The sequence below is a fragment of the Neofelis nebulosa genome, chromosome 2 (assembly GCF_028018385.1).
Source record: "Neofelis nebulosa isolate mNeoNeb1 chromosome 2, mNeoNeb1.pri, whole genome shotgun sequence".
NCBI lineage: Eukaryota > Metazoa > Chordata > Mammalia > Carnivora > Felidae > Neofelis > Neofelis nebulosa.
Window position 1 is genome coordinate 67,250,937 of NC_080783.1, and position 17,584 is coordinate 67,268,520.

A 17,584-nucleotide genomic window follows, 5' to 3' on the forward strand; every position below is an offset into this window, starting at 1 on the left:
GGCCCTGTTAATAGAGAAGTTGTATATACCTGGTTTGCTTGTGTCCTGTATTGATTCAGAATTTGAGGACAATATGTGGCTAGTTAGGTACAGATGCTATAGGGAGTACAACGAATGCCTGTCTTACGGCTGCCACAGCTCCTTAAATATCCACTTATCATATTTTTGTTCCTAAAGATGAGGCATAATTAAACTTCATGGATGTGAAGCCAATGAAAAAGTGGTCAACATTTCAAATTGGCTTTATATAGCATCAAAGCCCAAAGAACAGAAGATAAATCTGGACAGGCATTAATCTGTTCTAAATGTGAGAAGCTGAAAATCTAAGCCTCAATAACAGCCATTTTAACACAGCTACTGTTTTCCAATTCATGAAACATATGCTAGTCAAGAGCATCACCATTTCTCATTTGGACTAGGACAAGAGCCTCCTAATTACTCTCTCCCATCCACTACTGTTTGCTTTAGATGTGTTTTCCAGGTTGCAGGCAGAATGATAAATCTAAAATGCAAATCTGATCATGTGAGTCTATAGCTTAAAACTCTTAAGTGGCTTTGGATTGCCTTAGGATGAGTTCAAAATCCTCAAAATGGCTTATAAAGTCCTTAACAATCTACTTTACCTAACCTCTTCATCTTCATTTTGAGCCATTGCCTTGTTGCCAGTATCTTAGCTCTAATAATCTTTCAGTTTTCCAACCTGCCATTTCTCTCTGGCTTCCAGGCCTTTTGATATATTGTTCCTTCTGATCCCTTTTTAATTCTTTTCCCATAGCAATTACCATCTTCTAAATCCATGTTATTTATTTATATATTTCGATGTTTATTATCTATCGCTTTCATACCCTGCTACAAGATACAAGGGCAAGGATCTTTGTTTTCTTTACTGAGTACCAATGGTTTAGAACAGTCTTATATATTATAGATGCTCAATAAATATTTGTTGATGAATGCATAGAACCCTTCCATTTCTATACTTTAATTACTTATCAGTGTCTGTTTTCTCTGCTAGACTGAAAGCTCCATGAAGCAGAAATCAAGTTCATCTCATTCACCACTCTCTCTTTCCTCACTAACAAAATATCTGGCATTTTTGATTGGATGAGAATCAAAATGAAAGATGAAATTGACCTCAAAACGTCATACTTTTTTTTTTTTTTTTTGCTTGCAAGCAGCCCAAAAGCAAATTCTAGCTAACTTAAGCACAAAGACATCTGTTGGAAAAATACTGAACTAGTTCATGCAATCTAAGATAGAGCTGAAATCCAAAATTAAAGGAATGCAGGAGTAAGGACAGCTTCTAAGGTTATGACTGTAGAAATTCCTTATCTTTTTTCTAGAGCACCACTGTTACCAGGTTTAAGTCCAGCAACTTCTCTCTATGTCTCACAGTTCAAGTTTAGTGTTCCAAGGAGTGAGTAATGTTTTCGCCCATCTTGGGTCAGGGGTCAGCCCTTTGATCATTCAACTACATAGCCGGAAGGCAAAGAGCCACACAATTAGGTACTACTCCAGAGAATCTTACTCAGAGGCCTCAATAAGTTCAATTGTACTTCAAAGCCAATATTTTCTTCTTGTCTAACACTGATTTATCCTAATTTTTTCATTCATTAATAGAGTCCATGAATTCACCACTTGGACAGCTTCCCCTTTCTCTGCACCCTCGTGCCTTTTCTATTGCCAAATTAATAACCACTTCATTATAAAACTCCAATAAGCATCTTGTGATCTTGGATCTCTGCTATTCTTCACTAACATATACTATTGCTCTCAACTTTTTATTAGATATAACCATTGTTCAGAAGCGTTGGAGCACATTTAATGAAAAAGTAGTAGAGAGTATAAATGTTTTCAAATCTCTATACACACACACACACACACACACACACACACACAAATACTGATGAACTACACTAGATGTTCTATGGTTACAAGTGCAATTCTTTTGTTTAATGTATTTCTGGAAAAATATCAGAAGACAGAAGGATGTAGACTGAAGTAAGTGGGAGAGCTTCACTAAGAATGCCAAATCAAGACGCTGGACGAAAATGTACATTTTAATGCATTTGGAAGAATGACTGAAGCTAACTTTGGGTATTTGCTGGAATTATGTTCATATCACTCTCTTCTGACAACGTAAAAATTTCGTAGCTTTCATAGGTAACTCGTTGAGTTCTTACTATCCCACTTCTATTCACCTAATGTTTAACCCTGTTTTCTTTTTTCATTCTGTCCTTATTTCATAATGCTTTGTTATGTGCTGTAAGGAAATTATCACAGAAAATATGCCTTAAGAATATCATCAATCCCCAAATTCTGAGGAGCAAGTTATCTGATTTGAAGAACCACTTTGGGGTTGCCAGATTTAGCAAATAAAAATATAGGACACCCAGTTAAATTTGAATTTTAGATAAAAGATGAAATCACCTTCAAGATATATTTGTATTTATTATTTGTAGTTTATCTGAAATGTAAATTTAATTGAGTATCCACAATTTCTTCTGACAACCCTAAGGGGTGTTCTCAGCTCTGGAGGAGAAAGAAGAATGACTAGAATGTAACAAAAACATCTACATACGAAATGCCACCTACTGGGGCACCTGGATGGTGCTCCACCTGGAGCTACATTACCTGAATATTCCTGTCCTTTACCAAACAGATGAAACTGAATAAATAAAACCTGAAAGGTAATTAGGGTGAATCATGAGTTTATCAAATAATTAAAGAAAGGTGAGGGGGTGAGTACTGGTTAATAGATTAAGGGCAGGCCAGACCTATCACTAGTGCAGGAAGAAGTGAATTTAAAAGGAAGTAATTCTGGCATGGCAAGAATTTCCTTCTATGAGAATGAGGAGATCTTTTTAGTGAAATGCTACCTCCTCCCTGGCTTGGTGGAAAAAAAAAAGATGAGCTGTGAGTTCGTGGTTCATCTGACCTGGTAATTCTTTATTCCGTGGAGACTGCCGAGACCAGAAGCCTTCCATGGTACTCCCTTAGGAAAAAAGGGATACATCTGGAACCCCTCTGTTCACTTTCTTGTGGGGGCCTGGGTTTGTCCTTTGCATTGCTGCCTTGCTAGTTTTGTAGTTAAGCAAAGTGAGAGTCCTCTTAACTGCAAGGGTCATTAACAAAGACACTTTCACCTTGGTGACGTGACATACATCAAGTGGCACATTCCCCTGCATTACATGCCATGGAGGACATCTCTCCATGACTTCTCAAAGAACAAAATAATTTATTTTACGACCTCATCAAATTTTCCAACAAGCACAAAAAGCTAAGAAACTATGATAAAATTCTACTCCAAGGACTTTGACAAAGACGAGGCTGCTTGCTTCCATCAGCAGTGGGCCTCAGGCCCAGGAAACACCAGTGTCAGGATTAAGTTGCATGGAAAGAAAAGCTAAATTTCTTTACTTTCACTCAGAATGGAAAGTAATTTTGATGCTTCTTCTGGTTGCTTCACCAAATTCAAATGATGAGCTGAGCAGCACTGCAAACAGGTTGACGAAAATACTGGTGTGTGGCTCATCTGTGATAGCAGGTGGGAAAAGCCTAGCTGGCAAAAGCAAGGTTATTCACAATGTCACACTTTATCAGCCAGATCGTTACTGGGCCAGATAGAGGATGAAGAGGACAGTTGCTCAATTGATGGCGTATAGGTCTTATTCCAATATTTAAGAAAGCAAAGCTTAGCAAAAAAAAAAAAAAAAAAAATCATACCATGTTATTTTGAATCCTTTGGTGCAATATCTTTAATTATCCAGATGTGTTCCTAACTATTGGGATACAATTTTAATCAACTTAGTTTGTATTAAATCCTTTTCATCCCCAATTATTTTTTCAAACCATGCTTTTGAGTAATCTGTTATGTTTGGCCCTAACACTGACATTACTACTGCCCTGACACTATTCTGTTAATCAAGCACAGACTATAGACTAAAGTCTCTGCTAAATGAGATAATCATTATTTGAAGAAGTTGGCATCAGATGCTATGCCTTAAACACTCATCGCTCCACACGTTCTCAGAATGCTTATGCATTTCTCTTATTAAAAAAGAAAAGAGGGGATATCTTTTTCCACAATACTAAGGCCATTTCTGCTTTAACCCATTTGGCAAGAAACTGACATATCTGCCTCCAAGAGGATAGGGATTTGGCAAGGATTTCACAAGGTAAAATCCTGCAAGGTGTTTCCACGGGGCACCACCAATGTGAAAAATGCTGCTGGTGGCTTGCCAATGTGAGAAGCGCAAGTTGGCCAAATACACCTCTTGCCCAGGTGCCTGTTTAAGCCAAGAACCCTGGGGGCACTCCTGTCTAATGAATATTTTTGTTGGAGAAATGATTGCAGGGTTCCCCAATTATGTATGAGTTCCTTGTGCCAGAGTTGCCTGTGACCTTGAGTTAAAGGTCTGAGTTACTTTATGTGCTTTGGATCTCAAAATTTTTGCAGCTTGCTGATCTGCAGCTTGAGAATCTTATGAAAGAAATGAATGCTTTCCACAGAAAAAAGGGCAGATAAGTACAAATGCATGCCATCTATCCACGGACTCCCTGATCAAGAGCCTCCACTCTGGTGATTTATCCCACTTCCTCAGCTTGGGTGGATATTCAGAACCTGGAGAAATGATTTCTTATGGACACATTAGTTCAAAGTATCAAAGAAGCTTAAGAATCTGTTGTCTCCTGTTCCTTTTACCACCAGGATCATCCACTTCCTAGAGCAGGGGTCTTTCCAACTTCTTTGGTTTCTTCTACTCTCAGGGAGACATTCCATAACAATTTTAGGGGTTCCTTTCTTCACTGTTTTCTTGGCTACCACCTACTGCTCTAAAACGACTACCCCAAACTGACCTCCTCTATAACTCTGTATCTTGGTGGATGATTCTGGATTGCAGTACACTCTCCCCAAAACAGTGTCTGTCTTTCCTAAAAGGTAGTTGGAGTGCCTTGATCCATTTATAATACTGGTCAGCTTTTAGTGAGCACTGACTATGGGCTAGACTCTTTGTACCTATACTCTGTAATCTTTTTCCCAATCCTCCAAGGTTATTTTAACAAAAGAAAGCAAGCTTTCAGAAATCTAGATCATTTTCCCAAAAGGCCTCACCCAGACTTTCCCTTAAAAATATTCCCTGACCAGCACCCCACTGGGTTAAGTGATCTCTCTGCATTTCACAGCTCCCAGTGCTTATCACTCTTTATCATAATTGCTGGCTTGCCTGCCATTTTCTCACACTTGACTGTAAGGTTCCTCATGGACTGAAGATGTACTCCAGTGCTTGCTCAGTAAATGAATGGCCATCAATTTGGAGTCTAATCCTGGATGAGCTACTAACAAGTGGCCTAATTTTAAGTAAGAGGATTACCTCCTTGGGTCTCAATTTCCACTTCTGTCAAAATAAGGGGCAGACATAACTAGTGAGAATGGCTCTAATGCAATGCATTCCCCACTACCTGGTCATAAAAGTCATAAAAGCTTGGTCATATGACTCTATCTGGCAGGGGGGCCCCAAGAAGTTTTCCACGTTACCTGCCATTGAGATTAGTTATCATCCATATAAGAAAGACAGAACTTGGTTTTTAACCCCTCTTAACCCTAAGCATTGTTCATTAGTTGATATTTGGCAACATGGCATACTAGAATACATGTGAACTAGAAGCCAAAAGTCCTTTCCTCCAGGATGTTCTTTTAGTTAGCAAGAGCAGACAAAACTAACCAAGAGCATGATAAGGCTTTTAAAACTGTTGAAAACTGATCAAGTGCCCATTGTAAGCCTATTTTTCTTACTCTAACAAAAGTGCCAATGAAAAATTTATTTTATGTGCTTGCTATTAAGGCTAAAGAACAGTACTTAGCCTAATTCCTTTGGAGAAAAGCAATACTTACACATTCAGGGAAAAAAAGACCTCACGTACTTAGAAGAATTTAGAATTATTACTGCAACACTGAGAGATAACATTTTTTTTTCCTCCTTAGCACTTAAGAAGTTTCTCTTCAGTCTTTTAGAAAGCTTCTGATTAAATAATAAAGTAGACTAGCAAGTGTAGATCAAAGGATAGTTAAGGGATATGATATCCTTTTCTTCCAGAAGAATCATAAGAATAGTCCAAAGGGAAAGGAACTTTGAAAACATTTTCTCCATAAAGTACTCTAAAGTGGACATCAGAGTAAAATATGGCCAAGCTTTGAGACCATACCCATCTAAGCACTGGGATCCTGCCAAAGACACTGTGCAAAAAATAGAGGAGATCTTTAAAATTAGAATAAGTGGAAAAAAGTACTTTGGACATGCTTTAAAATGAATCACCACCTTAAGGCAAGATATAGATTTTACTACCTGAGGTAGAGAACGAGTTATTCAGCCTCCAGCTCACACTGCATTATAGAGCAATTAGTAAAAATAATATAGACTGTAAGATTAAACACCTGGGTTTTCAAGTCTCAGTGAAGGTTCTACTGGCACAGATGAAAACTGGTTCAAAATGCAAATAAGTCACATCAAATTCATACAATCTTCTAAAATTTGGAAACTCACTATTTAGAGAAGTTTCACCATTCAAACAAGTTTGACAAAAGCAGAGTCATGATACTCCTTCCCATCAATTATCCAACATTTGTTATCAATGTATATTTATCAAAAAGCACTTCTGGGTGTGCTACTATTAAAATAACTTTTTTTAATTAAAATTTTTTTTTAATTTAAATTTTATTTTTTAAAGAGAGAATGCACATGTGCAAGAGAGAAAGAGAGGGAGGAGGAGATGGAGAGACAGAGGGAATCCCAACGAGACTCCACATTCAGGGCGGAGCCTGACTTGGGACTCGATATCACGACCCTGTGATCATGACCGGAGCCAAAATCAAGAGTTGGACACTCAACCAACTGAGCCACCAGGTTGCCCAACTATTAAAATAATTTTAAGTAAAAAGTGTCGATATATTTTTTAAGTTTCTTTTGAAAAATTCTTGTGACTATATCAGTTGACACAGTATTTCTTTTTTTTAAGATTTATTTTTGTGAGAAAGAGAGGAGAAAAAGTGCACGTGCGCGCACGTGATTGGGGAGGGGCTGAGAGAGAGTGAGACAGAAAATCCCAAGCAGGCTCCACACTGTCAGCACAGAGCCCAATGTGGAGCTTGATCTCACAAACCATGAGATCATGACCTAAGCCAAAATCAAGAGTCAGAATATAGTATTTCTAAACATCATTATGATACAGAGGAACTTTAAAACAGCAAATCTGTGACACAGAGATTGTTTCATGATTCAGAGAAATAGCATCTTTACCACATGAGTTGGAATCAGACTATGCTGCAAAACAGCATTGGATCTGCAAACATTTCTTGGGCATCTACTGTGTGCCAGGCTCCCTCTATAATTGAAAAGTTCATAGTCTATGGATGAGACAGGAACTCTGGATGGAGCAGAGATGAATAACTAATACCTTGGTCATATAAAGTCAACATGGGAATGGGAAAAAGTAGAGCAAAGGCACATTGATGAAAATTTTTAAAGCAATAAAGGATATAAAATGAGAGCTTATAAAAGTACATACTGTCACAACATATGTGAGGATCTTTGTGGAGACTGTGCTTCCAGCTGGAAAAATTCAAGGTATCTATGAAGCCACATATAGTTTGAACTTTGATGGCTATGGTGACTGCCTTCTCTACTTGCCACATCTCAATAGAAGATGGTACAAGGGAGGTATGACTTTCAATAAATTCCTCATGGGTTTCTATTTTTGGAAAACACGTCTTTCCCTCATCTGCTGAAATCTAAGATGTTTCATCAAGAGTCTCTGTAACTACAGGTTTGAGTTGAACTTGTCTTATCGGCACCAGGGAATCAACTCCTATGGGTTGAAAATCATAATATTAGCTAACATTTATAATGTTATTATGTGTTGGGCATGCATTGTGCAATTTCATTCCCATAAAAACCAGAGATGATCATCCCACGTTGCAGATGAAGATGAGGCTTACAGATTTCAAGTGTCATATCCAAGGCCACATGGATTGTAATTGACAGACCATGTCCTGGAAGTGACACAGGGATGGAATTTAAACCTTACTTCCCAACCACTATCCTGTTCAGCTTCTTCGCATTCCACGACATACTTTGAACTCACATACCCAAGAAACTATATAATAAAGGCATTTACCTATCAAGAAAACGACAGAATATTTTCCTGGCTGTTTAGTGGTTCCTAAATTGCCCTAAATTTATAAGGCATTATTATATTAAACAAAATTACCCAGGTTTGTTGAAGTACTTCTCAGGTTCTTTGAAATACTAATGGTATTCTTCAAAAGAAGACCAGAATATGAAGCTTTCCCCCAATACTTTGTACTAGTTCTTATTCTTACAGAGTATCTTTTGACACTAAGTTTATGGAACCAACATTCCTTCACATCATCAAAGCTCTTCAGAGTGTATGAGAACACCTATTGATCTAACGGAAATAAGTAACTCCAAAGTGTCTGAGAATAGTTAACATTCAAAAACACTTGTTTCACATGGACTGAAAGATATACTATATAAAAATACAAAGCTTCTTGTCATCAACAGCTGTGGCCACTTTAGAATGAATGAATGTCTTGTGTGCCAACATTGTTGGTCAAGACACCAGTTTCTGGCATAGTGCTATTTGTAGTTACTTTTGCTTTCTCTGAGAGACTGCAGATAATAAGATGTAAATACTAATACCTCGTGAATCCACTTGAACTTCCATTTAGCTATAGCTTTACTCAGCATGACTACAGATAAAGATAGCAGCAATTATTGGAGCTTAATGAACATTTTTAAAAATAAGTACCAAGGTCTCCCTTCTACTTGTTCATTTTGAAATCATTGTTTATTTTCAGGGATATCATTTAATTGTAAGATTTCTTCTCAAATCTCAGCCACAGTTGTTCTTTGTTACAGTCAGAACCTGAGGAGTTGTCTTGAATAGAACTGTTTTTCCTTCTCCTGTAAAAGGGTGTCACAGCACAAGAGCACTGCAGTGTTTTTTTTATAATAAACTTGTAAACTAAGAACCCTGGCCTGGGAGCATGGTACTAGCTTCCTTGTTATCTTAACATATACATTGTATTAGTGAATTTTCAAAGACATGAAGATTGATGGCTCAGTTGTGTTAACTTTTTTCGTATGTTACTGAGGAAAATGTAAAGTATGTGTGTCACGCACGCACGCACGCACAACTAAACGCATTTCCGCACCAATACGTGGATTCATAAGCTTGCATGGAGATAAAAGATTGTTCAAGTAACAACTCTTCCTAGCTAGCATGGTGGTGGGAGGTGGTGAATCTCAGAGCCCCAGGATTTGAGAATGAAATAGACCATAACCTCCAAAATTGGCAAGAATAGGTATAGGACGACAATTTTTAGTCAAATGCCACACAAAAAAATTGGTCTGTGTGTTTCCTTTGGTATATCTGTTGGAGATTCCTCATTTCCCTATTAGACAAAGTATTTCAAATTCCGGTTAATGGTAGAACATGCCAGATTCTCATGGTAGCAACAAGAACTGGAGTTCAAACATGATTTTCAATATCCTGAAGATAAGAAAAATTAAGATAAATGTTATTTATTTTTTATGTTCCTATGCTTACTATACTGTGTATGTGCAGGTATCAGAAGTTCAATACATAGGAAAAGTACGGAGTGATGTTTATCTCCCTCTCTTTGCCCACCAAAGTCCAAAAGATTTAGGATTTAATGTAAAACCAAGTTCATAAACTTGATTTTTAAATTGTTCTCAGATAAAGAGCAATTATTAACTATATTAAAAAATAATAAGTAGTAACATGGGAAAAGAGTAAAATTACAAAAAGCATATAAAATTTATAAAAAGGATATACAATTGTATACCAAAAGCATATGATGGCAATGCCATTTGGTGTTGGGGGACAGTTGGGGAGCAGTTTTAAAGTCCAATATAATGAGGGAATAATGATTCTTATACCATGAAGAAAATCTAAACTGGTTTCCACTTTGTTCAACAAAGCAGAATGATATGTACTATATTTTGCTTCCATGAAAGCAATGACTATTTTTAAGATAACTGGCTATTAAAGTTATAAACTTCACTTATTTGGAAAATTGGTTTATTTAGGACAGATTATTTCTCAATTGTTCTAGACAAAGTATTACTATAGCATTGCTATGTTTCTAATAATATGGAATAAAAATAAGTCTTTAAAATCACTTCACAACCTTATTATACTTTTCAGTAAAATTAATACAATTCTATTTAAATCCAGAATAGGTCACTAAAAGTGCAATCATTTTGATTGTTTCCTAAGAAATGCCAGGTTAAAATATAGAAAGAAATGTGATTGTTTTGAATACTCATTTATTTTGAGCATTCTCCTTCTATATGTTATAAGTCATTTTGTTCTTGTTTCTATTTTACAGGCACCGGAAGTTCAGGAGAAGGACATATACGGTGATAATACAACTTAAAACCTAGACATGTGATTTTGAGATCACAACAGTTATTTGTAGATTTTAGACTATGTTCCATACTGCTAGACTGAGTAAAGCATATTTGCCCTAAAATCTTTTCCAAGCTTACAATATGGTCTCTAGTTTTGAGTGATGACAAAGACAGACTGGTAATCAGAATGCAGGAAATTAATTTTTGAAAAATCATTAAAGATTCCTTTGAAATTTGATATAACACCGCTTTTTCAAGTACACCAACTGCATATCCTCCAATGACTGGTTTTTACATCTCTCTATTTACTCTTTTACTTTACAAATTCAATTTGAGCTGTATTTACATGAATACGTTTTTTCCATATGTATTTAAATATCCAGTCCATGAACTTACTGTGTACATGCTGCTGAGATTTGTATGGAAGTAGTGTGGTTCCAGCTAATGCAAAAAAGACTTCAAAGTTTTGACTGAATTTGCATAGAGACATAAATTATCCAGGATATTCAAAGCCATAAATTTGCTGCAGGACATATATAGCTCTCTGGTGGCTTACGGAAGCACAATTCTCTTTATTTCACATTTATCTATTACCAGGTTTTCTCCAACCTTCATAGGGTCTCCTTTTTGGCCCACAGCATTTTTATTTCTATATTCAGAATGTGCTAACTGGCAATGGTTGCATTGAAAAGTTAGCAGTATTGGACTGCCTAAATGAATCTTAAGCTGGGTTCTTTCCTCCTCACTGTGCGCTGTCTAAACACACATAGGTTAGTAGATAACAAATTATGGACATGACCTGAGTGAGGTAAAAGGAAAATAAAAAATTTTTGTTTCAAAATTGTTGGATTAAATATGATTGACCACAAGAAAAATTTTATTTGGCTGTATAACTAGGTGATATATATCATAGATGTGATATGTGACATATGTAAAATGTATCTATACGTATTTACTTCATAATATGTAATTATATATACACACACGTGTGTGCGCGCGCGCGTGTGTGTGTGTGTGTGTGTGCGTAAAACAAAAGTCTACAAATGTGCTGTTTGTACCAGAGGACAGCATATTCCATTTGACGTAAGAAGGTGATTATTTAAAAGATATCCCCTTTAGCTGCAGTCATTACTGAAAGTTTCAAAACAGAAAGAGTTTAGAAGAAAATGGCAGTTCTTGCATTTTTAAAAAACTCACACAAGACATGAATTCCATCTCCTAAATTAATGTCAGGATCCAGGATAAATGTCATAATGTCCCCACAAAGTGATAAAGGGTGGGAATCTGGCCCTAAATGACTAACACAAGGTGATTTCATAAATATTTGAAGTGTCCTCTACTGTTTTAAATGGCTATGCTCCTGTTCTGGTCCACCCTCTACCCACCCCACTCTCTGTTTTAAAATAAAAGATATTGTTGCCAAACTACTAAGCCTTAATCATTATAATAAAATGAACGCCTTCTTTTCAGTGCAAAGAAAGTAATTAAGTTTATCTAAATATGTATTAGCTCTTTGTATGTAAGCTTCATAGAATTCATTTTAAAATCTTATGCAAATAAAAAAGCATAAAGCAGTAATTTCATGACTAAACATTATTTTGTCTCTTCATCTTTCCAACATAAATTTTCATACACATACAACCTGTAATATAGACAGATGCACACTTGATGCAAATTAGAATAACATTTTTCCCTATCAACATTTTAACTGCCGAATTGATACATTAAAAATTTTTAATGATGTGGATAAACATAGTCTGATCATGCTGCTTTAATTAAGTTTATTTAAAAATACATTTTGGGAATAAAAAAGCAATATGAGCAATATAAGTGAGTACACATTTGTTTGGTACAGGTCAGACTTTACTATGATGTAATCACACATTCTACAAGAGTGTGATATTTAGTGCATGGAAAAAGGAGACTTTTGTCCTGCCTATGACATTTATGAGAATCACTTTACAACCCAGACTTAACTGAAAGACAAAGTCATAGGAAGTTGAACATGCTGAGTTCAAAATAGCGTTGTCTAAAAAGTCCCAAAGAAAATGAGTAATAGCTAGAAAAATGAAAGAATCATTTCCAAACTATAACCCCTAAATAAGAAATTCTTTCTTTGATACAGTGCTTAGCAATAAAATATAGAATGAAGATGATTAACACTGAAACCCTCTGTATAATGAAATGAAATACAACTTATTAAAACTGTCCTTATGATGTTTTGTGGGATATGAACAAAGAATTCCATCATTTAATTACAGATACCTCACAAGAATCTTAGGCTATGAACCCAGTTCTAATTCAAAATACAATTTTTTGAAAAATGCGAAAATGCTGCAAAAGTTTTAAGTCCTGATATTTATTTACCTAGATGTTTCAGCCCAGATATCTCTGTGCTATCAAAAACTTGCCAAAACAAAACAATTATTTAGAATCCCCAATTGAATTTTTTCTTTATGTGAAATTATTCCATTGGAACAAAACACCCATGTTTCAAATTGAAAAAAAAAACCAAAACACTAGAAGATTTAATAAACTAGTTAAGAGAAGCTGAAAACCAAGAACACCCTGCCAATTTCCACAATGACGAAAATAGCCAGTCCTCCTCAGTGTCTTTTATAGAAATAAAATTAGGCGCATCACGAAATCTGTCACCGTACCTGCGTGCACTTTAAAGGACTATGGCACACACGCTGTAACATCTTCACTCTGAGAAATAAAGCACACTTCATTTAACTGCTGCAAAACACTGCTGCAGAGAAGCCCAGTGCATTTTTTTCGGCCAACTGATCCAGCTTTCCACCAGCCCCGTGACCTTTGAACTCCCTTCTGCACCCCCCACCCCCTGGCTTCTGCAGTCAAAGCCTCAGAGCTGGTCTCATTTGCATAAGGCTCAGGCAGCCCTCCAGCAACTGGAACGGAATGCTGGGTAAGGAAGTGTGGAACTGCAGCTCCGCCAGAATACCTGAATCACCGGAGGGATGGAACAGGCGATGGGGAGTGGGCACGGACTTCTCTGGGCTGCCAGCATCACCGACCCCGTGTCTATTAATGGATAAGTGTTTTTTTAACTCTTTGTTTTAGAGTCCTGCTTTCTCCCCCACCCCACCAAAGGGAGCTGTCAGCAGCAACTATGGTAACCAAGGAAACCCAAATAGTCAAATACTTCATTTAAATACATGTGGAAAACCAATTTAAAAATTTCATTAACTTCTCTTGTTTTTGAAACATAGCTATTTTTTTCCCCCATCGGCATACATATTGCATGCATCATCAGGGACATAGGGTATTTTGTGTTGTTGTGGTGGTGGTTTAAACAGCATATTACAAGCATAAATATATTTTAGTTACTATACAGATACATGAAGTCACTATAGTAATTCTATAAAATGTTAACATGAGCCCTAGTGTCTTAAAGACGATCATCCTAAGCGGTGTCCAAGAAATTAATTGTTAAGAATTTAGGTCCCAAGATGCTTTTAAAACAATACAGCAGTAAAAATGTAGAGCAAAGTTAAACTATGTGCTTAAATTCAAGGATTCATGTAGCAGTAATGCTTGTCTGTCTTTGGCAAAGATGTTCAGTGTTGTGCTATTATTTGCTAGAGTTATTTCTTCCCTTGTCTGCCTACACACAGCAATCTCTCTCTTTAAAACATAAACTTCTCTATTGCTCATAAGCCTAAGAAGTGGTTATTTTCTAGATACAGAAGGTCATGTGTGTACATATTTTTATAAATATACATGAGGGTACATGTTCTTTCCTAAATGGTGAATAGATGGAAATATGCATCATCACAAAATTAATCCATTCTTCTTTTGAAAATTAAGCTAATTTGTTTTTGTCCATTAGGGAGTGAATAATATCTAGAAAATAAAAGGTTTTATGAAGTATTTTCCATCTACCAAAAGAAATATAAAATGAAAAATAAAAGGCACACAACAGATTAAGATAAATATATATTACTATAGTTAAATATAAAATGCATTGTTCTAGTAGTAGCATTCTTAACACTTCAAAATTTCCTTATTTAAAAAATTTTCATTTAAATAATTAAATATGCCAAACCTTCCTCTTTCAGTGTACAGAAAGACATCCATAAAATCTGAATGATATATCATCAATTTATAAGACATGTAAACTATTGCAGTGCAGGATTTTTTTAACACTGGACAAATAAATTTGAAGCTTTTTATTTGAGCTATTTATTAGTAGTACTCTGGTTTATATTATTTCTGCATATATAGAAGATTAGAAATTATTGGATGCATTTTTTCTTACCCATAAATTTTTAAATAGGATAAATAACTTTTCAGTTTACTATAATCATATGAACATTTCTCTATCACATCTGACTACAGCAACGATTTAATCACATTGGGTCAATTCAAGTGCATCCTTCATATTACACACTGCAAATATCTTGCAAAGTTTTTGTTTAAGGGAAAACACGCATTAGCCCATCCTAATTTAAATCCAATCAAACACAAGGAAGTGTTGGGAGTAATTTATAAAATCACTGACCTGTTCAAATAGCTGTATGTAGTCTTAGTCCTTGCACTCTTTATTCATTAGAATCCAAAATAAATTGATTATCATTTTATAATATGTGTCAGCATCACCGAAGGCACTGTTCTTCCTGGTTCAGTGGAATCTTCTTAAATTTGCCAGCCCTGTGTTTTATTGCTGGTACCGTATGCTTTATTGTTCAGCGACAAGAGCTTCACTCTGCACAAAGACTCATTACCTACTGCTTGCTGCACGGCATCAGCCTCACTGAGGCTGCCTATATGTGATCACATGGGAGTTTTGTCTGAGAAAGCCAGGCATGCCACTGACTTCACTGTGTCTATGGATATTTTTATCAGCTGAGGTCTGCTAGGAGGAAGGAATAACAGATTATGAAGCTGCTCTAAGTCATTAATGCAGCCCGACTTATGGAAATCCTTTCACAAGATTTTTTTTTATTATTATTATGGAAAACGTTTGAGCAGGCATTCAAAAGAAGTTAACTAGATTTTATTTTAATAAGAGGCTGAATAATAATTTAAGGAAAAGGAACTAGAAAAAAGCAGTTTTCTACCTTCTGCTTTCTGAAAGTACTTTTGTACAAATGTTATTAAAGAGCCTTGCTCAACTGAATGATTTGACAGTCTGTTTTAACCTTTCAGTTGCTGGTGTTTCTTTTCTTGGAGGTGGTTATTTTCGAAAAGGATGAGTGGCTGTTTCCCTCAAAATCTCCTCAATGAAAATCTCAATCACTAATAGATACTATATATGAATAAAAATAGAGTATTCTAATTACTTTTGATAAAGTAGATAAGAGGGTGAGTCTGTTATTGATGTATATAAATGAAGTAGGTGATTAATTTATCTTCTCAAAAGATGACACATTCCTAGAACAGCTGCCTTAAAAGAACAATGAAGATTTCAATTTAAAGATCTAAAGGACATGTGGTTCATATTAATTCTTAAAATCGCAGTAACTTATTTTAGACAGCTAACCTCAATAAAGCATATGGTTTACCTTATCTGATTTCAGTGTTAACAAGTAGTTCCAGAGCTGACTACTCAACATTTACAGGAATTTTCTGCTGTATAGATATTCGATTAATATACATTAATATAAATATGTGTATGTATATACACACACATGTACATACACATACATAGAACACCTTTCTAATAATGTTTTTTAAATAATGAAATAATTACCTAAAATTATTTCTTAACATTTGAAAATGGATTGTGGATTTCCAAATGAAAGAGCTATTTAATTATTGGAACTTGATGAAAAAAATTGATTTCTTATCTCTTTAATAATCTGTCTAAATTGAATTGATAATTGAAAGCTTGTCACTTGTTAATCTCAGTTGAAATTTTATGACAAATACATGCAAAGTGCAACAAAGAGCACAGAAGGAAAAGTCAGAAGCACCATAAATGAAGACCAGAAAATAAATTTTCTGTATAGTTAGACATACGGTACATTTTAAAAGTGTTTGTAAATAAAACAGTAATCTTAAAAATAACAAATGTATGTATCTGCTCAAGCCTTCCACCAATAAGAAATAGTTTTCTGGAAACAATTATAACTTAAAAGTTTTTGTGCCAACTGAATTCTTTAAAACTAATTTTAAGCCAGAATAGTAAGTATAGCTAAATAGTCCAGTCCTTAAGTACAATGACCTAACATCATTCTTTACAATATTTTTTTGTTGGGTTAGCACTGATTTAGAATGTTTTAGGTCTTAAATAAATGCCTTTTGGTGGGCTTTTCTTAACATTGAAAAATATTCCGATATGTTTTAAATGCCACCATTTTAATGCATTTGTTCCAAAATGCTCATGTTCATTTTTTCCTCTGCACACAAGATCTATGCTAAAGCTACAAAACCTTGGGGCATTAAAAGAAAAAGGGAAACAGAGTGTTCTTGTATTACAGTGTACCTCTAGGTATTTAAATATATATTCATTGTAGCTAATATCTTTGATGATGTCATCATGTTAATGTACAAGGAAATAAACAAAAGGCAGCCATTTTTCTTTTACAGCATCACTTCAAAAACAGTGAAATAAAATGGTTGCCAAATGGAAGGAAAGAATCAGCAGAAAACTAAATTACTTCCAAATCTTGGGAGAGGGAGGGCAAGGGATGTGAAATTGAAAATAAAAACTACATGTATGTGAAGTTTGTCTGAGTGTATGTAAAGAAATAATTTACAATAAGCAAAATAAATAAATAAATAAATAAAAGGGATATAGAAATAGCTAGTAATTAAAACAAATACCAGTAAAATAATGAGTCTCCCATGGAAAGACTATAGTCTATAAACTTAATACATTAAATGTAAAAGCCTATTAAATCTATTAATATTAAAAATGATCTTTAAAGGTAGACAACAGAGCTAGAAAGATCTAGAAAAGGACAGAATGATCATGAAATAGTAATTATCTGTCCAAGTCTGCTACTGTCTTAAATGACGTTGGTCATTTGGTAAAATATTCTAACATCTTATGCTTTAGCTTTTAAGTCTGCAAAAGAGGAACAGAAGAGTCTTTGGAAAGCATGTCATGGAGATATATAGCAATATTTTTATAGTTCAATTCTCTAAATTGGTTTTAACCA

General features: G+C 35.2%; 1 protein-coding gene across 3 annotated transcripts in view; it reads right to left on the reverse strand.

Moving 5' to 3' along the window:
- Nucleotides 1–17,584, reverse strand: part of CSRNP3 (cysteine and serine rich nuclear protein 3) — a 212,609-nt gene that overhangs the window by 89,872 nt on the left and 105,153 nt on the right. The window contains exon 1 of one of the 3 annotated variants that reach the window (XM_058715077.1): nucleotides 14,980–15,233. The exons of 1 other annotated variant lie outside the window; for it this stretch is intronic. The gene's annotated coding sequence lies outside the window, so the exon portion shown is untranslated. Of the gene's footprint in view, nucleotides 1–13,114; nucleotides 13,273–14,979; nucleotides 15,234–17,584 lie in introns of those variants that run through there. One more of the 3 variants, XM_058715078.1, reaches the window with a different exon arrangement.